The following is a 27,281-nucleotide window of genomic DNA, read 5'->3' as shown; positions in this document are numbered from 1 at the left end:
CACAGAGTAAGTAGGGAGGCCCCTGTTACATTAATCAAAGCCAAATATCCTTTTCAAGCCTGGTGGCCTCAGTGAAAAATTATGACCAAGCCCAGCTGAAGGATGGAGGTTAGCGAAGGGGAAAATCCTAGTTTGGCTGAAACGGGCAAACCTTAACACTTAACACCCTGCACGCTGCCCCCAGTCCCATATTGCTCACAGTTCATAAAACGTCCAATATTACCTCTGAACTTTTGTCTTGGGCAATGAAATGCATGACAAATTGCTCTCTGTGCTTTTAGCAGAGTTCAATAAGGACCAAATTGCCACTTAAATGCCTCGTGGTGAGAGTGAGGCAGATACGGCTGAAGTAGGCTGTGGAGACTCAAGTCGACGCAAATCATGTTCCACATTGCAAACCGCAAGGAGGAAGGGAGCAGAGAGAACTGATTTCATTCTAAACTCCATATAAAGTGGAGGTTTCAATAGATGTAATAAATGATATTGTTAGAAGTGTGCTGAAATGTGAATGGATGGTCCCAGAGGGGATAAAAAGACACAGACCAGAAGCATCTACGTCATTTATATTGGTAAGAAATGATAGAAATAATCTGAGCCTGCTTTTAGAACCAAAGTTTGACCTTCCTTTTCACCTTCAAGCATTCGTAAAGAGTTCATAATGTATTGACTCAAAAAGGTATACAGGTAATTACGTGTGTATATACTTCTTCAGAAAAATCTACAGTATTGAACCACCAAGGGCCTTTTTCAAAACCTTTGTACAAACCTCTATTCTTATCTCTAGCAGACAGAATGAAAATCATTAAGCCTAGTAAACAGGATGGAGTCCATTCTCAATGCTTATGTAACTACCTTAGGAAGGAGCCAGGAAATAAGAAAGAACCTGCTATCATGCATGGCCTCCCTCTCTCCCTTCAGCCACTTACAAAGGCCCAGGGCCTGGAGACTGAAGTGTAGAACCATCACCAACACACAGTGTAACCAGGACACAGCCTGAATGCACCACGTCCCTGGAGCTCTTTCCATCACATTACCAGTGAACAGTGTGAGTGCACGCAGGCTCTTTGTATTGCCAGCTGAAAGAGAGAGGCTCTTTCCCACTCAAAGCTCAGCCTGCCTGCCCATGTCTCTCCTGAAGCTCCCTAAAACACTTTGCAGCTACATCTGTTGCCCTGTTAAAACATACCTTCTTCCCATCTCTTTGGGTTTCCAGCTGGATTTACCCCTATGTTATTTTTCATCTTACACTAAAGATAAGAAAATAAACCTTTTATGTGCAACTGTTGATGAAGTCTTAGAATAACCTTATTTAAGCCTCAACAAAAATGTGACTGGGCAGATGGCTGAATTCAAACATGACAGGGCCCTTTGCCTCTTTCTTTGTAGTATGGTGAAAGTGAGGCCCTCAGTTGTACTGTGGTTGTGTACTGTATTTTCCTTCTCACTTCTGGTGTTTGGTATTCCTCCCCATCCCTTCCCTTGGTGACAGTACTGGACTCCCTGGTGCTATTTGACAGCTTATTTTCTCCCCTTCTAAACAACTAAATCCATTATACTTCCCCTTCTAATAAATCCCCCCAGTTTATCTGTTAACTCATGGTAGGAAGGAAGGAAGGAGTTATATGGATGACTGGGGTAAGTGGTCCCAGTAAAAGATTCTCTCGATTTTACTCTGTTTTAAAAGGCCAAGGAAGTGTGAAACGTCAATATTTCTGACTGCAACAGCAATCCTGGGCCGGGCCAAATGAGTACTTCACACATGAAGAGAGACCCCCCCCCCCCACACACACACACACACACACCATGTTAGCTTAAGTATTCATATCTGACTTTCATTCGGTAGCTTAAACCGCCCATGCCAAAATTAAATGGAATCTGTAAAATTGTTTAACTTCCCAGACTAATACTTATCGCACGAGTGAGTTTCTCTGTTTGGTTTAGCTCTGCATTTTTTTGTTGTTGTCTGATTTGCAAATCTTGTTTGGTTGGATGTTTGCATATGTTATAGATTTTTCCTGATTGCTCGAGGTAGTGAGGAGAAAATAAATAATAACAGTGGATTTATTGCCTATAATGCAAGTTCAGCTTTGTTTAGAGAGAAAGCTCACTCATACTTTTAATTCCATTTTGTGGCACGCACTCATGGTAAAGCAATCTGATTATGGATATTAAAGGATTTGACAACTTCAGATCAGTATAATGCTTAAATTGCTTTGACGACATGTCAGACTTTGACATATCAATGCAAATAATTCATGTATCACAGTATCGTTTACGAAGAGCATCTTTTTCCCAAGTGCATTACTGTCTGACAAAGAAACTTTCCCAACAGGAAATGTCTTCATGTCCTCTCACCGCCTCTCAGCAAACAAACAGTGATAAATAAATAAATAATAAATAAATAAACACATTGAAATCAAGTGACGAAACACATTCTAAATCAAGTAGACAAACACATTGTAAATCAAGCAGACGAAGACATTTGAAAATCAAGCTGACAAACACATTCTAAATCAAGCAAAGAAACACATTCTAAATCAAGGAGACAAACATTCTAAATCAAGCAGAAAAACACATTTGAAAACAGCAGAGAGATACAGCACACATTTCTACGGAACTCTGCCTTGCATGGCAATGCTCCCGCACCTCTCTCTACCCTTGAAGCAGGGAGCTTGGCGGGAATAAGTGTGCCTTGCAGTGAGGTGTTGCGGTATCACATTAGGAGGTGTGCAGATAAATACCTCAGCCGAGGTGAGGGGAACCTTGCACACAACAGCCACTGTTATGAGCACAGGGAGGTTAATGGGGCACACAATGGTGGGCAGTGTGTGTGTGTGTGCTGCAATCCCTAGGTGAGCTGATAAAGAAGCGTGCTGGAGGCAGCCGTGTCCTCATGTCAGTGTGCGCCAGTGGCAGGAAGGGCATCCATTATCTAACAGCGTGTGGAGAGTGCTAGCCCACATATCTACCGACATCCCATCATTCATTCCAGGAAGTCACTTTTTTTTTGCCTTGAGCGAATGTAACACATGGTTGAGTGTCAACAGGGAGCTCCAGTGAACATGTCGTCTCCCTGCGACAGGGGCCACCCCCAATACATACAAACAGCGTGAATCACCTGCACTCTCTATATCCTATTAGATACACACACAGCTGAACATGTACAGTATATTTCACATACTTATTCCTGTGAAATGTTGTGCAGTTTAGCTAGGTCAATGGATTCGGTCATAAAATCATCTTGTGGTCCCACATCAATGATTAGTAGGCTAGGCAGTGGGTGGCAGGTAGCCAAGCGGTTAGAGCGTTGGGTCAGTAACCTAAAGGTTGCTAGTTTGAATCCCCGAGCCAAGAAGATGAAAAAATCTGTTGATGTGCCCTTGGGCAAGGCACTTAACGCTAATTGGCCATGGTCTACAGTATCTCAGGGGGAGTTGGGATATGTGAAAAACACATTTCCATGAAAAATGACAAATATAAGCACCCACCAAATTATTATAACATTATAGTCTTTGTAACATCTGCAGTCCATTGCTTTATTAAAACAATTGAAACTTTCTCAGCAATAGCATTTTTCCTCCATTCAGCAATTAGCCACCATTCTCCCTTAGTGTGTCAGTAATGTGATCTGATACGTGAGCACTTCTCTCCTTCATTAGGGTGTCTCTCTTTCTCTCTCTCTCTCCCTTTTCTCTTTCGCTCTCTCTCTCACACACACAAACTGATGGCAATTAGACTGTGGTTCTGCTCAAAGGCAGAAAAGCTCAACCTGCTAGTCTTTTCAGAGGGAGGATTCTCTTGAACAGCTAAACTAAAACATCAGTGCTCTGCTGTAACGAGGAGAGAGAGAGACTCATTTTCCAAGGCTCTCCAGGGAGCTGGCACAGGGATGATCATTTAGAGCCCAAAACGGGAGCTTTTCTACTGGGCCTGATCACTTTGAAGCTGGGTGTCCATGGCACAAGTGCAGAGTCCCAGGCCCTGACAATAACACCCATGTTAATGCTATAGGAAGGGCCTGGAAGGTTGGACTAGAGTCGAGGCAGGAGACTGATTAGGATAAATGGACTGTTGAGAGGCTCCAAGAGATAAACAGAAGAGACAGACCAGGAGACAGACATGGGAGAAACAGACCCTGATGGACAGATGGAGGACAAGGTCCGAAAGGAATCTGGGTGAAATAAATGATCAGTTATCATCTACAAGTTCAGTTAATAGACTGTCGATTCAGCTATTGGTTGAATATTTACCCTCACACCGAGTTCTCTAATCCAGGTATTCCCAAGCTGGGGTACATGCAATGCCGTCGGGGGTACGCCAAATAAAAATATGATTCACTTTTTTTTTTAACAATTAAAAAATGATTATTTTTATTTTTTAAATTTTGTTTTTCTTCACATTTATATTTTACAACAGGGCTATACATTTCGGTGAGTTTTTTTCTCTCAAATGAGTAGCCTCGTTTCACTGCCAAAAATAAAATTAAACCATCTAGTGTTCAGCGAAATAACAACACAATGTCAAATACAGGTAGCCTAGTCAAATAATGAACATCCAATCACATTAACCATTACTCTCTCGCGGGAGGCTCTTGGTGCCAAGGGAATGCCTGACAGCTTGAAAGACGTTTTGGACACTACAGTGAAAATGATTAACCCCTGAACTCTCGTGTATTTTCTGCATTATGCAATGATATGGGCAGCGACCATGTAACTATTTTACAACATACAAAAGTGCACTGGTTATCAAGGGGCAAAGTATTGACACGTTTTTAAAGATTAAGAGACGAGTTTAAAGTTTTCTTTACTAACCATAAATTTTCACTTGTCTGACCGCTTGCATGATGACGAGTTTCTCATATGACTGGCCTATCTGGGTGATGTTTTTCCTCACCTGAATGATCTGAATCTAGGATTACAGGGACTCTCTGAAACTATATTCAATGTGCGGGACAAAAGTGAAGCTATGATTAAGAAGTTGGAGCTCTTCTCTGTCTGCATTAACAAGGACAACACACAGGTCTTTCCATTGTTATATGATTTTTTTGAGCAAATGAACTCGAGTTTACGGACAATGTCAAATGTGATATAGCAAAGCACCTGAGTGAGTTGGGTGTGCAATTACGCAGGTACTTTCCCCAAACAGATTATCTCTTTCATGCCCTGCCTCCACTTACCGATATCTGAACAAGAGAGCCTCATCGAAATTGCAACAAGCGGTTCTGTGAAAATTTCATCAGAAGCCACTGCCAGATTTCTGGATTGGGCTGCGCTCAGAGTATCCTGCCTTGGCAAATCGCACTGTTAAGACACTGTCAGGTGTCAGTGTGCAGCGGTAGGACGGAGTCAGGCGCAGGACACAGAACTGAGTAAAATACGTACTTTACTCGAAAAGAAACAACAATAATTTCCACGAAGGGAAAAACACACCGGCGCACATAAGTCTAGAACACTAAACAAAGAACTAACACGCACAAAACCATGTGGGAACCAGAGGGTTAAATAGGGAATAAATTATAACGTAATGGGAACCAGGTGTGTACAATCAAGACAAAACAAATGGAAAAAGAAACGTAGATCGGTGGCAGCTAGAAAGCCGGTGACATCGACCGCCGAACTCCGCCCGAACAAGGAGAGGCACCAACTTCGGCGGAAGTCGTGACAGACACTGAGGCCCTTTGCAACCACGTACCTATGTGAGAGTGGATTCTTGGCCCTCAATAGCATGAAAACTAAATACAGGCACAGACTGTGTGTAAAAATGATTTAAGACTGAGGCTCTCTCCAATACAACCCAACATTGCAGAGTTATGTGCATCCGTGTCACATGTATTGCCGTGTTGAAGGGAGGACCAATACGCAGCAGGAATGTGGATGCTCATCTTTTAATTAGATATAATGAAGCATACACAAGAAAACAAGAACGACGAAGGACAGTTTCACAGGCTAAAGCAATAATACTTAGCAGTGCAAAATGTAACTACCCACAAATGACAAACCAAACACACACCTACTTATAGGACTCCCAATCGGAGGCAACTAGAAACACCTGCCTCTAATTGAGAGTCCAGCACCCAAACCTACACATAGAAAAACTAACCTAGAACATACTAATTCAGAAACATACACCCAAAGCCCAGGAACACATAAATAACACACCCCTCTAAACCACACACAAAAAAAAACACCATACAAAACAAACATACCTCTGCCACGCCCTGACCAAATATAATACAAATAATACCTAAATACTGGTCAGGACGTGACAATCCGGTCAAGCACACCCTTCTCATTAACCTGTGGTGAATTATTCACAATTTTTGATGAACAAATAAGGTTGTATATGTAAGATGGTTAAATAAAGATCAAAAGTATTGATTGTTATTATATTGTTTTTTGTACCCTGGTCCTATAAGAGCTCTTTGTCACTTCCCATGAGCCTGGTTGTGACAAAAACTCACACTCATTCTTATGTTTAATAAATGTATCGTACAATGACGGCAAAAAACAAAAAAAACACATTTGAGAGTGTGCTGACCCTGGTGCTAGAGGGGGTACGCAGCTGGAGGTTGAATGTTTGAAAGGGTACGGGACTATAAAACGTTTGGGAACCACTGCTCTAATCTATCAAACCCAATGGTTTCCCCCCTCTCTTTTCTGCCGACAGTGAATTTCCTCAGTCAATGATTTTGTTTTTTTCCTTCCTGTGTATCCGCAGTATCAAATCAAGATTAAATGTGTGGGCAACTCCCACTTCGCTGTGACTTTAGTTTCTACGCCCACTGCAGTCATGCCAAGCCAGTACTGTTCCAGGCCGGCACACTAGCAGTCTGTGGGGGGATGACGGGGACAAAGTAGTGATCAGATCCCCAGGAGAACGTGAAGTACTGTGCCTACCAGAACAGCACTGACTGAGCTATTCATAGAAGGCTCGCAGTCAGCACTGCTGATGGCAGACTGACAAACAGGCAAACAGACAGACAAGGGAGAATGCCTTGTCATTCATCTCCGACCTGATTGGACCTGTCAGGAGAGAGCTGAGCAGTGAGAACAGTACAGTATGTCCACTCGCACAGTACACTCGTTTCCCCATCCCAACTTCAAAGAGGACGCTGTGTCTGTTTCATTGTAAATCAAATGGACGTTGTTTTTAACATGAGTATTACTATATCCTAAAATACCCTGATGTTAGTAGCTGTCACGTTACTCATCCTTACATAAAGCCTCTCTGTTATATTTAAAACTGGTGTAGGAGTGTTTTTAGTAATATTTTTAAAGCAGCACAGCTTGTCAACTACCTCCGAGAGGGAACCGCTAACCACGTCTTCATCCCAACGCTGGCAGGATGTTCACGGTATGCTAGACCACTGATCCAACAAGGACGCATGGACAGTGTTCTTTTTAAGGTCTCTCATCTCAGGGAGATTACTTAAGCCTCTGTTTTACGGCAAGTGCAGCTCCTCTCATTTCCCCAAGCCCTTCTAATTATCCAGAGTCAAGGTGTGAACCGTGTGATTGCACTCTGTAGCAGAAGGTATATTACCTTTTAAGGCGTCCAGTGGGGTACCGCCGGGAGAGGCAGCATATAATTTCAACTCACATTGAATTCAATTGTTGGAGCGTGTAAAGGGATTTTCTCATTGTTGTGGTTGACTGCGTCTGGAGCCGCAGACGTGCCCAGATTGCCGTTGGTTCACAGCTGTGGAATGAAACGTGTAATATGATACGTGATTAGAGGTTACGTTGCTGTGGGATGTGTTCACTGGCATAATGTAATGTGCTAGCTATAGTAGACTGTACTCACTAACCATGTTACGCAGGTTAGAGAAATCATCAGGGAATCATTTACAAGCCTGCACATCGTTAATCCACACCATCTCAGAAATACTTTTCCCAATGCGATTCTATAAATATCATAAAACATTAAAAAGGAGCTCCTAGAAGAAAGTCAAACATCCAATTGAATAAAGGCTGTGGTGATTCCAATGAGGGAAGAACAGAATTAAAACAGCTCTTTCCTGGACATATTTGTCAGATTGCCAGGGAGGGATGTGGAGATGCTGAGCGTTGCGGGTGGGACGCTTTCATTAAGTTTTGAATACTAAGGCTAAACTCAGCAAAAAAAGAAACGTCCCTTTTTCAGGACCCTGTCGTTTAGACACTGTTTCCCATGCTTGTTCAATGAACCATAAACAATTAATGTACATGCACCTGTGGAACGGTCTTAAGACACTAACAGCTTAAAGACGGTAGGCAATTAAGGTCACATTTATGAAAACATAGGACACTAAAGAGGCCTTTCTACTGACTCTGAAAAACACCAAAAGAAGGATGCCCAGGGTCCCTGCTCATCTGTGTGAACGTGCCTTAAACATGCTGAAAGGAGGCATGAGGACTGCAGATGTGGCCAGGGCAATAAATTGCAATGTCCATACTGTGAGACGCATAAGACAGTGCTACAGGGAGACAAGACGGACAGCTGATCGTCCTCACAGTGACAGACCATGTGTAACAACATCTGCACAGGATGAGTACATCCGAACATCACACCTGCAAGACAGGTACAGGATGGCAACAACAACTGCCTGAGTTACATCTGCCATGGCAAGCGAAGAGCCCAGATCTCAATCCCATTGAGCATGTCTGGGACCTGTTGGATCGGAGGGTGAGGGCTAGGGCCATTACCCCAAAAAATGTCTGGGAACATGCAGGTGCCTTGGTGGAAGAGTGGGGTAACATCTCACAGCAAGAACTGGCAAATCTGGTGCAGTCCATGAGGAGGAGATGCACTTCAGTACTTAATGCAGCTGGTGGCCACACCAGATACTGACTGTTACTTTTGATTTTGACGCCCCTTTGTTCAGGGACACATTATTCCATTTCTGTTAGTCACATGTCTGTGGAACTTGTTCAGTTTATGTCTCAGTTGTTGAATCTTGTTATGTTCATACAAATATTTACACATGTTAAGTTTGCTGAAAATAAACGCAGTTGACAGTGAGAGGACGTTTCTTTTTTTGCTGAGTTTATAAAGGAAGTGTACTTTAAGACAATGAAGTCAACCCAAATCATAATCCATGTCAAACAGAGACATAACTGGTCTTCTGTTGCTTCAATCTGAGTGTGGTTTTGGCCAATGGCCATGTATTTTGCATGACAGTAGTGTCGACCACAAACTCTCTCAACAAATAATAAAACATAATTGTTCAGGAGAGGCCTGCTACCTCAAATGATAATCAAATGTAGTGCTGTGAAGGACTAATTAGGGACGATAAAGTGATAAATATGTCAAGGTGAGCTCTCAATTTCACAATGCCATTTCCCATTGTTCCCAAAGGTCTATTATTGAAGCCAATAATGGTACCCTCATAAACATTCCGGACAGGGAGGGGACTAAAATCGAATCCCAGAGCATGTCATCACCTTCTGAGTCCCTCTGAAAGTGGCTGGTGACGATGCTGCTGAAGGCTCTTGCTATTCTGGCTGCATAGCGCAGAGGGAAAACAGCCAAGTAACCAGAAGAGCTGTAACCTACTCACCAAGGGTGAAAATGAGCCGTCCTCCCATTTTGCCAAGATTAATTGAACCCCTTGCAGCTACAGAATGAACCTGAAAGGTTGAGTGACAGCTGTAGCAGATGAATGGGATAGACTGAAAGGTCGGGCTCTGGCTCTGCAGTGCACTGCCAGTCTGCTACTGTAAAGGAAATGACCATACAGTCCTTTCCTCCTTGGAGATAGGCATCCTCAGGAAGTGCTCTTAGGAACCACTTTACTTTACTTCACTTTGGGATTGAAGGGCTAGTACTTTAATGGCACTGAAAACATTGACGACAGTCTTTGGTTTTGTACAGAAATAAAATCTGCCGCACCAATGGATGAAATAATTAAGGGTCATTGTGCCGTTGTGCAAACTTAACGCACATACTTGAGGCTGTTGCTATTTATGTATTTAGCAGATATTGTGTTGGTCATTTTGTATAATATTCAAGAGTAGTTGACCTTCTTCCTAAAGCAAGCACTGCATACAGTACATCCAGGAGCTATTATTTATTTACACCCTAAGGAGGATCTGCAGTAGGATCCTGTCTACCGCTATACTGTACCACTCAACTGTTCTGCCTTGGGCTTGGATTTCTATGCGCAGATCAGCATATCTTTTTACAGAAGAGGAGACGAGGAAGGGAATAGGTGGGTGTGTGTGTGTGCATGTGTGCGTGTGTGGGGTGAGGGGATTGCTGTAATACCACAACCTTCTCCTGTCCTCTGTCTTTGGCAGAACCTGAGCCCTCTCTGAGGAGGACTGGGTGAGAGAGGAGAGCAGGGGATGGGAGTTGGTTAGAGCCATGGCCTGACTACTTGCCAACCTCCTGAAGGGAGCGTGTTTGGTGTTGCTAATACCAGGCGCTGCTTGCCTGCTTCCCTACCTGCCTCTCTCCCTCCCTGCCTGCCTCACTGCTTGCCTACCTCTCTCCCTGCCTGCCATCGCTGTACCCACAGTTGGGGAGGTTTAATAGCAGCCTCTCTCTAATCTGGGACTTTGAGGAGATTTTGGCATGGTCAGCGGCAGATAAATTGATTCATTTTCACATATTAGTGGTCATAGGGCTGGACCCAACAACCCTGACAAGTTTTATTTTGTATTTTTTATTTCACCTTTATTTAACCAGGTAGGCAAGTTGAGAACAAGTTCTCATTTACAATTGCGACCTGGCCAAGATAAAGCAAAGCAGTTTGACACATACAACAACACAGAGTTACAGATGGAGTAAAACAAACATACAGTCAATAATATAGTAGAAAAATAAGTCTATATACAAAGTGAGCAAATTAGGTGAGATAAGCGAGGTAAAGGCAAAAAAGGCCATGGTGGCGAGGTAAATACAATATAGCAAGTAAAACACTCGAATGGTAGATTTGCAGTGGAAGAAAGTGCAAAGTAGAAATAGAAATAATAGGGTGCAAAGGAGCAAAATAAATAAATAAATACAGTAGGGGAAGAGGTAGTTGTTTGGGCTAAATTATAGATGGGCTATGTACAGGTGCAGTAATCTGTGAGCTGCTAGTGAGGGAGATCTGTGCTTAAAGCTAGTGAGGGAGATAAGTGTTTCCAGTTTTAGAGATTTTTGTAGTTCGTTCCAGTCATTGGCAGCAGAGAACTGGAAGGAGAGGCGGCCGAAGGAGGAATTGGCTTTGGGGGTGACCAGAGAGAAATACCTGCTGGAGCGCGTGCGACAGGTGGGTGCTGCTATGGTGACCAGCGAGCTGAGATAAGGGGGCACTTTACCTAGCAGGGTCTTGTAGATGACCTGGAGCCAGTGGGTTTGGCGACGAGTATGAAGCGAGGGCCAGCCAACGAGAACGTACAGGTCGCAGTGGTGGGTAGTATATGGGGCTTTGGTGACAAAACGAATGGCACTGTGATAGACTGCATCCAATTTATTGAGTAGGGTATTGGAGGCTATTTTGTAAATTACATCGCCGAAGTCGAGGATCGGCAGCATGAGTGAAAGATGCTTTGATGCGAAATAGGAAGCCACTTCTAGATTTAACTTTGGATTGGAGATGTTTGATGTGAGTCTGGAAGGAGAGTTTACAGTCTAACCAGACACCTAGGTATTTGTAGTTGTCCACATATTCTAAGTCAGAACCGTCCAGAGTAGTGATGCTGGATGGGCGGGCAGGTGCGGGCAGCGATCGGTTGAAGAGCATGCATTTAGTTTTACTTGTATTTAAGAGCAGTTGGAGGCCACAGAAGGAGAGTTGTATGGCATTGAAGCTCGTCTGGAGGGTAGTTAACACACTGTCCAAAGAAGGGCCAGAAGTATACAGAATGGTGTCGTCTGCGTAGAGGTGGATCAGAGACTCACCAGCAGCAAGAGCAACATCATTGATGTATACAGAGAAAATAGTCGGCCCAAGAATTGAACCCTGTGGCACCCCCATAGAGACTGCCAGAGGCCCGGACAACAGGCCCTCCGATTTCACACACTGAACTCTATCAGAGAAGTAGTTGGTGAACCAGGCGAGGCAATCATTTGAGAAACCAAGGCTGTTGAGTCTGCCGATGAGGATGTGGTGATTGACAGAGTCAAAAGCCTTGGCCAGGTTGATGAAAACAGCTGCACAGTATTGTTTCTTATCGATGGCGGTTAAGATATCGTTTAGGACCTTGAGCGTGGCTGAGGTGCAGCCATGACCAGCTCTGAAACCAGATTGCATAGCGGAGAAGGTACGGTGGGATTCGAAATGGTCGGTAATCTGTTTGTTGACTTGGCTTTCGAAGACTTTAGAGAGGCAGGGTAGGATAGATATATGTCTGTAGCAGTTTGGGTCAAGAGTGTCCCCCCCTTTGAAGAGGGGGATGACCGCAGCTGATAAAGTGCTGATAAAGTGGAGGAAATATCATCAGACAAACCAAGTCCACTGTCCTTTGAGTATGAGTACGGGCATCGACATGAATGTGCATGAGGGGCATGCATTGGACTTTTAGTATTCACCTCATCGTTCCTCCAATTCATAATTCTCCATTAAATTATTTTGTATTCTATACAGATACTGTATTGTGCTGTATAGGAGTAACACAGCCCAAGGCATGATAGGGAAACTGGACTTACATGTTCAGTTCATGTTGTTTTTCTTTTACATAGTGGCCATAAATGACAAATGTGCTCATCCTCTGAATGGGTCTGCCCTCAATCAGATCCTCACTGTTCCAATTCTCCACAGTGCATAAGGTGAGATCATCTGTGCCTGTAAGCAATCACCGGCCATCTCAAAACCAAATGGCATTACATGAGGTGCCAGGGAAAAAGACTCCCCAGAGATTAGAGGCATTGTCCTTTTGGATTTTCACACATGAAAACAGTGCTGTTGCCCTCTGCCTTTCCTATCCGCCACAAGCTAACATGGGGGGTCCGGTGATGATGAAGACAATCAGTTAGACGGTAAATGGTTGTTGTGGTTAAACAACTGGCTGAGAAGCATTCCCAATGACAGCGTAAAGATGACAGCGAGAGTTAACATGTCACCATGGCAACCATGGCTGGTCTGGTCTGGTTGGGGAGCTCACTACAGATTTCTTATTTTCTTCAGTAAATCATAAACAAGGCAAAGAATGCACAGGAGGCCGTTCACCACAGCCTTAATGAAGAAAGAAAACATAGCGTGATCACTCTTTAAAATGTCATGTAGAGCAGAAAAAATATATCTTCATTGGGAGATGGTGTACAAACAATCTTGGTTCATACACTTAACATTCTTAAAATTTCCTCATGATTATGACATTACGTCATAAACCATAGACATTTCAATTGAGGCGGTAATGTGAATCAAGTCGTATAATTTACAAGTAATAATTAAAAGCATCTTTAAATGACAGTAGTGGAGATAATTAGAACCAGCTTCCATCCAGCTCAATCGTTACTGTAATTATGATTTCATTTAATTGGATGGGTCTGTGTGTAGCTCAGGCCCTGAGCAGAGGCGACCCTCAACTTGGATGATTGTCCAGTGTGTGTGAGAGGACAGCAATGCTGGAGCCTCTCTCTTAACCTCCACAGAGAGCTGTCAGATAGAGGACGAGCTGCCTGGTGCCTACCCTCAGCTATCCTATGGATCGATCAAGCCACTACCTCCCTCCCTACCACAGAACCCCAAGCCCACAGGACCTCCGATTACAGATGTAGGATCTTAATTTGAGCCAGTTTGATATAGCAGGAAAAGTTATCCTGCAACAGGATGATCAGATTAAGATCCTACATCTGTACGTCCCTCCCCACCACAGAAACCCAAGCCCACAGCACCTCCAATTACCATTGATGGTCTAACGAAACCTTTTCGTTTTGCGAACGCAAGAACTTTGCAAAGACTGATGCTGAACTTGGCCCTTTGTGCATTATTAATATTGACCACTTATGCGAGAATAAAGAAGCATTTACTCAGCATGGGCACGCCTGAATTAATAATAGAGCCGATGCTCAAAGGCAGGATTAATTGTCTTTCATTACAAACCCACCCAAATTCACTTGAATGACAGATGTCTTCAGCATGGGCCACCCCTATCATTATCTCAGGCATCACTTTACCCCTGCATCAGAGATTCAATAGACGTCAGCCTTTGTTATTCATCACCGTTGCATTTTCCACTCTCTGAATAAACTCCTACAATATACATTCAAAAAATCAGCTACACGTTTTTTTTTTTTTTGACAATATACATTCTGGTCCACAGGGTCTCTCCTATGAAAGCCGATGACATTAAGTGTGTCCGTATGCCTTAGAAGGCTTGTGTGACTGTTCCATACAGAGCGAGGTTCGATCCGCATGAGCAGCTTTGAGAAGGGCAGGATGATCTGTGTGTTATTCTGAAGACAGGGACTTAGGAAATCCTCCAAAAACCTCCAGAGACCATACCCATCAAAGGTTGAAAGTGGTTACCATGGAGATGGTGAGAGGAAGTAACTGTTTGAGACAGACCTGTGTGCAAGATCACACAGTGTTCCGTCCCAGAGTTCTGTGCAGTTGGTGTTCATTTTACCCAGGGCCAGAAAGCTCTGGTGTGGTTTGTCCTCTAGACCGCTCCCTGCAGCAACATCAGGTAGAGTCTGAATTTAAATGGAGTGGACCCCATGGGCTAATACCAGCTACACTTCCAGACTGTTTGAAGTCATGGATTTTTTTCTACATAATTACAGCTTTTGTCGCAAAGCAAAAACAAGCCCACAGATCCCTGTTGATCACAATGGTCTTGCAGAAGAAACATATTTAGAATGTTCTATTATATAGGGCTACGCCTATTGAGTCTCATTCTTTTTCTGTCATCTGAGTTGGCCACTGATATCATCAATGTTTGGAATTAGGCCTATAAAAAAAAAGTCAGTGGTCACCATGGGTAGGGTGTTGATTAATCCGTACCATGGTGGGTCTGCGCAGTTCATCATTTGTCTCTGTCAGCAGGGAGACTGGAGGAACAGAGAGAGTGGTCAGAGTGGTCAGCTGAGGTGAACAGGACCATAGCGGGAGTACCACCACCTGGTTGTCACTGTTCACCACATTTTGAATAAGCTTAGGAAAGCCACATAGATGACCATCTTGACTTCATTCAGCGTCTTTGTTAATTCACTGAGTGCTGTGTTATCAATGTTGTATTTATGAGTATCAGAATTTGAATGGGAAATAGCATACATCAGTGAGTAGTAACAGTGTATGTTGTTCTCCTGCCATTGGAGGACCTTGAGTCAAGCTACGTGTTTGGGAATTAGCTAGCTGGATGAAAACAAATGATATTTTGGTCATGGTTGAGATCAATTGGGTTAGTATAAGTAATCTTATTTTATTGGATTTAGATCAGGGTTATAACAACAGCATGTCATTGCACGGCCTCTGTTGTTTGTCTTGTCAATAAGCTATAATTGTGTTGGTTTTCAGCCACCCTTATTTTTCACATGCGGCATCATTCAGCCATCCTCTGTAGCAGTGACTGCCTCCGGACAAACACAGCAGAAATAATACTGTGGCTGGCGCAAAATACAGAGCAGCTCTCATTAATAATAAAAAGGGATGGGTAGCATCCCTTGCGTGTGAAGAAATTGCTGAGAATCGGGCAGAAGTGCAGCTGGCGTGTTAGTCTTGTTTTTCAGAAATGGACATCTTCAATGTTGCTCCCCAGGGGCGACACTCAGAGGAAGAGCTATTTATAGATAATAGTCTGAATAACTTGTCAGATTTCTATTTGGATGGCTTGGCTTTTTCTGTGGGTTTGTCCTGTAAACGTCCCGTCGGGATTCTGTTTTCCTGTCCTTGGTGAAACAAACCAATAAATGATTTATCCAAGAATAAATTCATAGAAGTTGGTTGACAATCAGCACTTCCACTTCAAAATGTCAAAGCCAATATCCACTTGGGTCCTGAATAACTGTACATGGGCACTGTTCTCTAGCCACACCCACATGACAAACTATGTAAATAGTCCTCATTGCATGCATGTCTGTGAACTAAAATGTATCTCTACATCATTTGAGGAAATCATCCACCCAATGGCAGCTATGTCGTTCCCAACCCCTGCCCACTGAAGCGTCATCATACCACCCCTTCAATAAGACCCATTGTTTTATAATGAGAAGGGCCATTCTAATACTCCCTGCTTTCCCTTCATGTTTCTGTAGGAGCCTGCCCTTACAACGTGACAGTGCACATGGTTTGGATACCACCGTCCGTCCTGCGAGCCCTGCTACACTCCCGAGCCAAAGTTCCACTCCTCTTCGTCACCAGCCACAGTGCCCATCACCACCGCTCTCCAAGTTTGTCCAATTAAGGGATGTATGAGGACTTAAGAGGCCAGGGTTACTAGCAGACCACACTAGAAAAAAACTGACGAGATCCTTGCTTGCTGCAGACGGGGCAGAACACTGTTGATTGTGAGTATCTTCAGTGCTCTATGTTGACATGAATCTTATTTTCTCACCAGAGGTAAAGCTGCCATTCTGGCCACAGGCATTGGTCATTTTCCAATGGAGCAAAAGTACTGTACGTAGGGAATGCACTGTCTCTAGCCAAAACTGAGCACAACTATTTCCTTCAACACAGAGTTTCCTATAAAAAAGGCAATGAATTGTATATCAGGCGGCAGCCATTACGGGGCCAGAGGCCTGCCAGTAGGTGTGCCATTTCTTATCCCAACATAAACTACTGTATGTGTATCACACACTGAGCAGAAATTGTCAGGCTCGTGCTGCCCTGTGTCGTGTTGCCCTCTGTTTTGTTTCATAGCAGATGAACAAACGCACTGCTGAATTATTTATTTGCATTTTCAGCTAAATTTAAAAGTGATGACACAATCATGCCTATATCAGGGGACATGGTAAGTGGGATGATGTAGGTTCAAACAGGGATACCTCTGGCCCCTCCTCTCTGTGCACTATTCCATTTTTACAGGGGATGGAGGGATTAGGAAAACGACAGGGGCGAAATGATCTGACAGATCCACTTATTTCAACCATCTGTGAGCCCCCGATCCTGATACCGTATTATTACAGCCAGATACCTTCGAGTTGAATAGGTAGATGTCGGCTTGAGAGGGGAGAGGAAAAGGAGGTCTGGGAGGAAGAAGGAAGGTGTAGGTGATTGTGATGGAAAAGCAGGAGAAATAAACTTCAGAGGTGGAAGGAGGGAGAGAGGAGTGAACAAAATGGCAGAGGGAAACACCTGTGGGTGCTGCCTGTCGTCTATTGTGCTTCTCGACTTAAAAGCCTTGGGCCAGATGAATGTATTCCTCATTCTTACTCTGCCTTGCCTGATACAAACAAACAATGCTGAAATAAGTCTGGTCAGCACGCTGTCTACAAAATGTACATAAAATAATTTTACCACAGTACCCTGGGAGACAACTACTATTGCTGTTAGGTGAGATCTTCATTGTTAGAAACAAAGGGTACAATGGGATATCGGATGTATTGTTCCTCATGGTGCAATCAATGTGTTTTAGTTTTTTCATTGTTGTCTTGTCTCCTGTGTTATTACACACACAAAACCTGTGTGACTTCCTGTTGAGTGTTGTTTGCTCTGGATTAGATCATTGTGATTTCTAAAGTAATTACACTGTAATGGAAAAGCACAGTAGTGTTTTAATATCTTTACAACAGTAGGTACATTCCATTCTAGGCAAAGAACATATTGTCTGTGTTGTGAAATAATGTGCAATAAATGACATTCTCATTCCTCAAATAGGTGGGAGTTCAATTAGTTCAGACCAACCAATCAGATAGTCTCCCGTCATAGATTTACAGACCGTGATTGACTGCTGTGAGGGCTAGCTTAGCTCTGCCAATCTGTGGGCCCAGTGAAATGAGATGCTGAAATAATCATTACTGCTACTGTCAGATTCAAATGGAAAGAGAGAGAGAGAGAGAGAGAGAGAGAGAGAGAGAGAGAGAGAGAGAGAGAAAGCTGTCACACACACACTGAGTCCTAGAGCACCGGGAGACCGGGGTTGGGCTGAATTAAACTGAGAGGATGTCCTTTCCAGCTCTGTGTAGGACCCCAGACACACATCCGCCCCCACTGTGTCACAGCAGATAGAGAGAGAGAGTAGGGGATTGAGGGGTGCAGCTTCCTGGCAGCCCAGCCTGCAACCCTTCAGCAACCCTGCTTATTCATTAACTGCAGAAATACAACAGCTGCCCTGCAGACCTGGAGACCCCCGAACTCTACTATCTCTGCTTCTGTCCCGCTCTGACCAAAGCATGTGGGGGTAAATCCTGTTAAATAAATAATCATGGTTTAAAGAAGGACAACAAAATAATTGAGTATCGTGACATTACTCGAAGGGTTTTACCTCCACAATGACAAGAATACAGATGGCTAGCATAGCCATTCCTCACCACTCATAAATTGGTAGCTGGTTTTTGGGATTTTTGAGGGCTACCCCTTTATAATGCTGCTTCTAAAGTCTCAAATAGTACAGCATGATATCTCCTCAACACAAATACTGTACATACTTAGATTTTTCCTTAGGTTAGGCCACATCCACCCCAGCAGAATTGCTGTCAGATACAACAGCACTTCTCATTCTGCTGGAGTGTACAGAGTTTCTCCCTAGGCCTGGATGATAAACACCCCAGAGACAGAGGTTTTTGTAGAATAAGAAATTGGAACATAAATTATTGAGTGAGAACTCAGCCCCCAAAAGCTTTCATTGTATTTCTCTCTGTGATCGGGGAAAATACACGTCCATGAACTTTTCCACAACCGCATCTTTAATGTTAACAAACACTTTATAGCCTCAATGTCACGTCCTGACCATAGAAAGATGTTATTTTCTATGGTAGAGTAGGTCAGGGCGTGACGGGAGGTATTCTAGTTTAGTTTTTCTATGTTGTTATGTTCTAGTTTTGTATTTCTATGTTGGGATTTGTTTGGGATGATCTCCAATTAGAGGCAGCTGGTCCTCGTTGTCTCTAATTGGAGATCATACTTAGGTGTTTTTCCCACCTGGGATTGTGGGAGATTGGTTTTGAGTTAGTGTATGTTTCTACTCTGCGTCACGGTTTGTTGTTTTTGTTTGTTTAGTTTATTGTGTATGTATTGTATAGTTTCACAGTGAAAATAAAATGTGGAACAACACACACACGCTGCACTTTGGTCCGCTCCTTCCTACGACAAACGTGACACTCAAAACATGGTAAAAACAATCATTTTGATCTCATGGATGGTCAGTCCTTGCATCCAGCTTTTTACAGAGGCGGGGGTCACCGATTAAGAACTCTGGCTTTAATAGCAGGAAAACATGCAAAAATACATATCAAAGATATGAGAAGTAATGTACTTTAATCATCATATTAATTAAGAGGGTTTTGCCACCTACATTATAGTGAATACATGATGGTTATTTTCTCAAGCATCAATTCAAGTTCAGGAGATGGAGACTAAAGCTCCAAACAAACAACTGAACTAGTCATTTTTAAGCCATGAAAACACTTTATATTGCTATTTCTTATGGCAAGAGTGGCACATGGTCTGTCACACATTGCAAATTTATTTGGACGAGAAATGGAAACGCATGGATTGGTTGACACTTTCTTTGGCATTTCCATCAAAAGTGATGTACTGTGTGTTTATAATGACCCACCCACTCTCTGACCGCACATAACATCCAGCAAACTTTGTTTCCAGTAGTTTGAAGGCTGAATTGTGCACTCATGCCATTTTGTAATTTCCAGTAAATTCCCTTACATTACATAAGCACATTTATGCATTTCAACATAAGCACTTTTTATTATCAATGGCCAAACAACAATTATTACAGTATTATTTAGAACCTGGAGAATTCTTTAGAGTGCTGCCGCTCAGGTCTTGGGAGAGATCCTTTTTATGTGGGGATAGTAAGTATTCATACCCCTTGACTTATTCCATATTTTTTTGTGTTACAGCCTGAATTCATTATTTCTTTCTCACCCATCTACACACAATACCCGAAAAACATGTTTTTAGAAATTTTAGAACATTTATTGAAAATGTAATGCAGAAATATCTAATTTACATAACTCTTCACACCCTTGAATCAGTACATATTAGACTCACCTTTGACAGCGACTACAGCTGGGAGTCTTACTAGGTAAGTCTCTAAGAGCTTTGCACACCTGGATTGTACAATATTTGCACATTATTCTTTAAAAAAGTATTGACGCTCTGTCAAGTTGTTTGTTGATCATTGCTAAACAGCCATTTTCAAGTCTTGCCATAGACTTTCAAGTCGATTTAGTCAAAACTGTAACTAGGCCACTAAGGAACATTCAATGTTGACTTGGTATGCAACTCCAGTGTACTGTATATTTGGCCTTGTGTTTTAGGTTATTGTCCTGCTGAAAGGTGAATTTGTCTCCCAGTGTCTGTTGGATAGCAGACTGAACCAGATTTTCTTCTAAGATTTTGCCTGTGCTTAGCTCTATTCCGATTATTTTGATTCTAAAAAAAACTCCCTATTCCTTGACGATGACAAGCATACCCATAACATGATGCAGCCAACACAATGCTTTAAAATATGTAGAGTGGTACTCAGTGATGTGTTGGATTTGCCCGAAACATAATGCTTTGTATTCAGGACATAAGGTTAATTTCGTTGCCACATTTCTTGCAGTTTTACTTTAGTGCCATTATTCAAACAGGATGCATATTCTGTACAGGCTTCCTTCTTTTCACTCTGTCATCTAGGTTATTGTGGACTAACATCCTCAGTTTTCTCTTATCACAGCCATTAAACTCTAACTGTTTTAAAGTCACCATTGGCCTCATGGTGAAATCCCTGTGTGGTTTCTTTCCTCTCCGGCAACTGAGTTAGGATAGACGCCTGTATCTTTGTAGGGACTAGGTGCATTAATACATTATCCACAGTATAATTAATAACATACTTTTTACCCATCTACCAATAGGTGCCCTTCTTTGAGAGGTATTGAAAAATCTCAATTTAATTCATTTTAAATTCAGGCTGTCACACAACAAAATGTGAAAAAAGTCAAGGGGTGTGAGTACTTTCTGAAGGCACTATACCATAATGTCACATACAGTATGTACATGGTCATAGCATGTTATGCATTTAGCTATGCAAATAACACGTATGGAAAGTAATTATGCTCAAACTAATGTGTCTGAATATGCATACTCCTCCATAAACAGTATAAATCAAGATTAACCAAATAAGGTGTGAGCATGTTCAGTCTACTTTATGTGAGGCGGTGCTGCATGGATTTACCCCAAAACTAGTTGGCTGGCAGTATGCTATACTACCTGCACAATGTGAGCCCTGAAAGATGAGATAACTAGTCCTCTGCTGAGGCACTGTGCTGTGAGGCGCTGCCTGTGAGATCTCATGGACCTGCTGCATGAAGAGACTTAATCACACTGTAGCAGATCACAGCCTCACAGCCCACCATCACACCTCAGGGCCAGTCAGAAGGGGGAGGGATGGAGACAGTCAGCCACATCTGAAACACAAACTCACAGATTTTCTGCATCTCCGTAGGGGCCGACCGGGGGAGATGGATGCCCAACTTTTCGGCAGCAGTGCAGTGCGCCCTGCGGCAATACAGCAGTAACAATCCCCGCTAAGGCAATCTCATTTCAGCTGCTACATTTTCTGGCTCAACATATGGCCACTATGCTACAGTTTATGCTGTTTGAAAACAAGGGATTGGCTCTCGGGCCCCAAGTGATTACTAAACTTATATAACACAGTAGGGTTGGAAACCAATTACCACATACCATGCGTTGCTTTTTTTCCAATTCAAATGGACTGTTACAGGTGTACTGTGACTGTAATGTATTGTATCTATTGGAATAAAAAACAAACTGTGACATTATTAATGAGTCAGAGTTAGGATAAAGAATATGGAATGTAAAGTTAAACTAAGGTACACTACATACACATAGGCCTATACACTTACAAGGAACGGAAACCGATTGTTCTGGTTATGAGGCAGAGAGGAACAGCATGCGATCAATTCGAGCCGCGGAGATCTTCCTCATAACTCAGGGATCTGTGTATTGTTGAGCCTGGAGAAACCTTGAATCTCCTCTAGCCCTGAGATGTGTAAAATCAATATGTGCCCTTCAGTAAGAGCCCTGTGAATTGGAGAAGGAATTACAATCTATGCTTGAGCAGCAGCAGACCCCTTTCATTCCCAGAGTAAAGGTCTTTACCACAATAAGGCAGCCTGTGATAGAATAGAAGCCATTCCCCTGCCTAATGTGTGCATTCTACTATTGCATTCCCCACCAGACAAGGTTGAGCTGGGCAATATAACATATCCACAGCTGTAATCTTTAAACAGTGCACACTGTCAGTGGCCACATAATGCCCTTAAACATACAGCATTATTACATTATTGTAACTGTATGAACGATTTGCACTGACTTGTCTGCAATGGGTTGAGTTCATTCAATACCACAGCATGAATGATTACTCTAGTCTAACAGGTTAGGGCCATGGGGTCAACCATATACTCAGAGTAGATGCATTCATTCATCAAGCTAAAAGAGGCAACTTTATTCTGATGGGTCACGCAAGCTTGCCAGTATCATTTGTGTCAATCCAGGAACAGATTATGACCAGGATTAACGGGAAATTGACAGTGGAACATTTTCAGTGAATATAACTCTTATTATACTCACCACCCACCTACTCAGACAGATATGTACAGCATATGCATAGACATAACATATACAGTTGAAGACAGAGGTTTACATACACTTAGGTTGGAATCATTAAAACTCATTTTTCAACCACTCCACAAATTTCTTGTTAACAAACTATAGTTTTGACAAGTCGGTTAGGACATCTACTTGTCATTTTTCCAACAATTGTTTACAGACAGATTATTTCAATTATAATTCACTGTATCACAATTCCAGTGGGTCAGAAGTTTACATACACTAAATTGACTGTGCCATTAAACAGCTTGGAAAATTCCAGAAAATTATGTCATGACTTTAGACTTTAGAGGCTAATTGACATCATTTGAGTCAATTGGAGGTGTACCTGTGGATGTATTTCAAGACCTACCTTCAAACTCAGTGCCTCTGTTCTTCACATCATGAGAAAATCAAAAGAAATCAGCCAAAACCTCAGAAAAAAAATTGTAGACCTCCACAAGTCTGGTTCATCTTTGGGAGCAATTTCCAAACGCCTGAAGGTACCATGTTCATCTGTCTAAACAATAGAACGCAAGTATAAACACCATGGGACCACGCAGCCATCATACTGCTCCGGAAGGAGACGTGTTCTGTCTCCTAGAGATGAATGTACTTTGGTGCAAAAAGTGCAAATGAATCCCAGAACAACAGCAAAGGACCTTGTGAAGATGCTGGTGGAACAGGTACAAAATTATCTATATCCACAGTAAAACGAGTCCTATATCGACATAACCTGAAAGGCCGCTCAGCAAGGAAGAAGCCACTGCTCCAAAACCGCCATTAAAAGGCAGACTTCTTTTTGCAACTGCACATGGGGACAAAGATCGTACTTTTTGGAGAAATGTCCTCTGGTCTGATGAAGCAAAAATAGAACTGTTTGGCCATAATGACCATCGTTATGTTAGGAGGAAAAAGGGGAGGCTTGCAAGCCGAAGAACACCATCCCAACCGTGAAGCACGGGGGTGGCAGCATTATGTTGTGGGGGTGCTTTGCTGTAGGAGGGACTGGTGCACTTCACAAAATAGACGGCGTCATGAAGATGGAAAAATTTGGATATATGGAAGCAACACCTCAAGACATCAATCAGGAAGTTAAAGCTTGGTCGCAAATGGGTCTTCCAAATGGACAATGACCCCACGCAATGACCCCATGCAATGACCCCACACTTCCAAAGTTGTGGCAAAATGGCTTAAGGACATCAAAGTCAAGGTATTGGAGTGGCCATCGCAAACCTCAATCCTATAGAAAATGTGTGGGCAGAACTGAAAAAGCTTGTGTGAGCAAGGAGGCCTACAAACCTTATTCAGTTACACCAGCTCTGTCAGGAGGAATGGGCCAAAATTCACCCAAATTATTGTGGGAAGCCTGTGGAAGGCTACCCGAAACGTTTGACCCAAGTTAAACAATTTAAAGGCAATGCTACCAATTACTAATTGAGTGTATGTTAACTTCTGACCAACTGGGACTGCGATGAAAGAAATACAAGTTGAAATAAATCTTTCTCTCTAATATTATTCTGACATTTCACATTCTTAAAATAAAGTGGTTATCCTAACTGACCTAAGACAGGGAATTTTTACTAGGATAAAATGTCAGGAATTGTGAAAAACAGAGTTTAAATGTATTTGGCTAAGGTGTATGTAAACTGTAAATGGCATCTGATGAAGAAAACGGGTGACTGCATAATAATCACAATGATCACACATTGCCACTGTGGCATTGGTCATATTTCAATGTAACATAGGATTAATATCTCAAACACGGCATACATCAAGTCAGAATCCAAATCAGTGGATTTGTGTGACTTTTGTGTGACAAACCATGCAGGGTAGGGGGGGGAAAGCCTTTGAATTGCCCAATCAGGAGGCCTAATCGGAGGAAAAAGTCCCAGGTCTGCGGATAAAGGATTGTGTGATTGAATGCAGCGCTGACGGCACCTGATTACAGTCGCCGTGGTAGCATCCATAACCCCCAATAACTTAATTAAAGGGAAATATTCAACCTCCTTCCCCTGGAATTTACGGCTGGGCATTTTAATTGGATCCATTTCCTCTGGTAATTCTGCATCCCCTGGGGTCCTCGTTAGTGCTACTGGGTCCCTTGGGTGCACCATGGTTTAGACTCCCGGCCAAACAGACTACAGCCTCCCAGCTCCCACAGGACAGATATTACCTCTGTAATGGACAGTGTGATTGAAGGAACAATTGTCCCGCTGTCTTGATTGTGTGATCCTATCACTATGCTCTAGCTGGCAAGGGTCTTGGAGGGATAGGGGTTGGAGACAAAGTGTTCATGGAAACAAAGGGTTTTATTATGGAATCATCTCAGATATTTCAGAGCCACCTGGTCCAGAAGGGGATTGTTGGCATGGTTGCACTGTCTGGCAGTGCCACTGGAGAGGTACAGTATATTATGGAAGGGTGTATTCTTCTTCGTTATCTTCAGTTAGTTTAGCTCTATTCCTTCTACTGTATGTATCTGATGATCCTAGTCTCATTTACAGACATTCAAATTAGATAGCTATCTCGAGATGTGATGATGGCTGGCGAGAATAGATTATCCTGACTAGATTATTAGCCTCTGAATTTGTTGAAATAGCCAGAATAGGGCATGTGATCAAAGTCAACGATGAGTCTCTCTGCAAAGTCATCTTCCAGCCGAGCCAGTGACAGTATACTGTTCTGTAGCATCAGCAGATGCAGAAATGCTGTGTCAACAATGATCTGCGAGTGTCATTTTTCTGTTCCCTCCAGCGCTTTGGAATGTGACTCTGTATATTGGATCGCACCACTGATATACAAGGACAGCAGAGGTAAAATGGCTGACAAAAATATGTCAACCAGTCGGTAATTTGAGATGGCAGAAACAGTGGAGTATGGAGAGACGAGCATTGAAATGTCAGAGGCCCCTCGTTAAGTGAACTTAAACTTAAGACGAGTCATTTTCAGTTAGGCCTCTGGATGAACTAAACAAATAGGACTACTTAATTAATAGTTATGTCCAGTGTGACACTTATTTGGCATTTCACCAAGGGGTTTTAAATGTCATGTCTTCTCAAAATGTTTAAATCCCAGTCTGTGCAGAGTACACTTTGAAGTTTCTGAGCAAATGCTTCAACTCTACATTCTCTATCTTTAGACAGGTTAGCTGACAACGTCACTACAATGATGTGCATGCTTCAATGGGCCAGAAGGCCATGTGTTGTTATGATTCTGGATGGCCAGATAGATATCAACAATGATAAGAAGCTGCCATATGGGGAATCGAAGGTGGCTCATTTCAGCTAGTTTCATCTTGTTCTTGACAACATGTCTTGTTTTGAGGTGTTTTGACTGATGTCACGTCTATGTTAATATTGCTCAAATTTGCTAGCTAGCTAACTAACAACTGCAACAGTGTATTTGCGAGACAACAAGTGCTCATTGTGTAAGTGTATTTATGTTTTCAATGAATATTGGAGACAAAATATAGTTTATAAAACTCTGTCAGTTTTGTCCCATAGTTGGGCATGTGTCAATGTTCTTGCTAAACAACCAACCCGTTTATTAATTGCTGAAACTGTGTCAGTTACATATGATTATTTGGCTGGAGTAGGTTTACCTGAAATACATCCTTCAAAACTTTAAATAGATATAAAATAAACATCTCTCTTTATCCTGCAGTGCTATAAGGAGAGGTTAGGCATTTATTTATATAAAAATGGTTTATATAGAGGTCACTCAGTATGGTCAGGTGACATTCATGACATTTTGCAGGGCTCCCTTGCAAAAGAGACCTTGGTCTCAATGGGACTCCCTGCTTAAATAAAGGTTAAATAAATAAATAAGATGGTTTATTTTGTGTATAATAACATGTCATGTTTCTTTACTAAACAAAATACAGGGTGGCCTTGTTGTGCATATAGAAAGCTTTAGCTGTAATGTTCAGTATTAAGTAGCTTGATAGGCCATGCCCATGCCCCACATCATTCTGCTTTTAGTACTCTGAGTTGAATAAGATAGATTAATTTATACTAGCTTTTCATTTAGACTAAAATCAGCAGCTAGACGTGCAAACATAACACACAACTCTAAATCCGGGGTAGCCAATCAAGTGCGTGTATGAAGGTCAACATGTATTCCTGCGGGCTGCATTACCAAACTGAATCACTCTCATATAGTAAGCAAAAGTGTGCAGGAACCAACTAAAAGCTAGCTCTCTGTCTAATTACCAAATCTATTAAATAAAACTCCATAACAAAATTGTTTACTTCAAGGGTCTGCCTTTTAGTGACAGGTTAAAAGCGAATGACAGCATGTCATGCCAACAGTCTCATGAATTATGCAACTAAGAAAACAACAGTGATGTACAGAAATGGTGCCCATGTAGACTGGTAAATGATGTATATGGTAACACACTAATGCAAGTCTACATTGAAATCAATGTCCAGTTAAAGCTTATCCCCCTTATAATGGTCATCATTGATATCGTTGATATTCAGACTCATAATGTTGTCAAGGCATTTACAATAGCTGCTTAGTGCTATTTGATGTTCATGTTAGACTACCTTATACGTATTGTGTTACAGTAATCCAATAAATACCATCAATGTTAGTG

General features: G+C 42.4%; 1 protein-coding gene across 2 annotated transcripts in view; it reads left to right on the top strand.

Moving 5' to 3' along the window:
- The window catches only part of LOC115163551 (galactosylgalactosylxylosylprotein 3-beta-glucuronosyltransferase 1), a 111,589-nt gene that overhangs the window by 59,298 nt on the left and 25,010 nt on the right, over positions 1-27,281 (top strand). For both annotated transcript variants that reach the window (XM_029715543.1, XM_029715544.1), the window contains exon 2: positions 16,165-16,416. The gene's annotated coding sequence lies outside the window, so the exon portion shown is untranslated. The remainder of the gene's footprint in view (positions 1-16,164; positions 16,417-27,281) is intronic.

Source organism: Salmo trutta, chromosome 26 (assembly GCF_901001165.1).
Source record: "Salmo trutta chromosome 26, fSalTru1.1, whole genome shotgun sequence".
Taxonomy (NCBI): domain Eukaryota; kingdom Metazoa; phylum Chordata; class Actinopteri; order Salmoniformes; family Salmonidae; genus Salmo; species Salmo trutta.
Note: the sequence above shows the minus strand (reverse complement) of the source record. Positions and strands in the feature narration are given on the sequence as shown.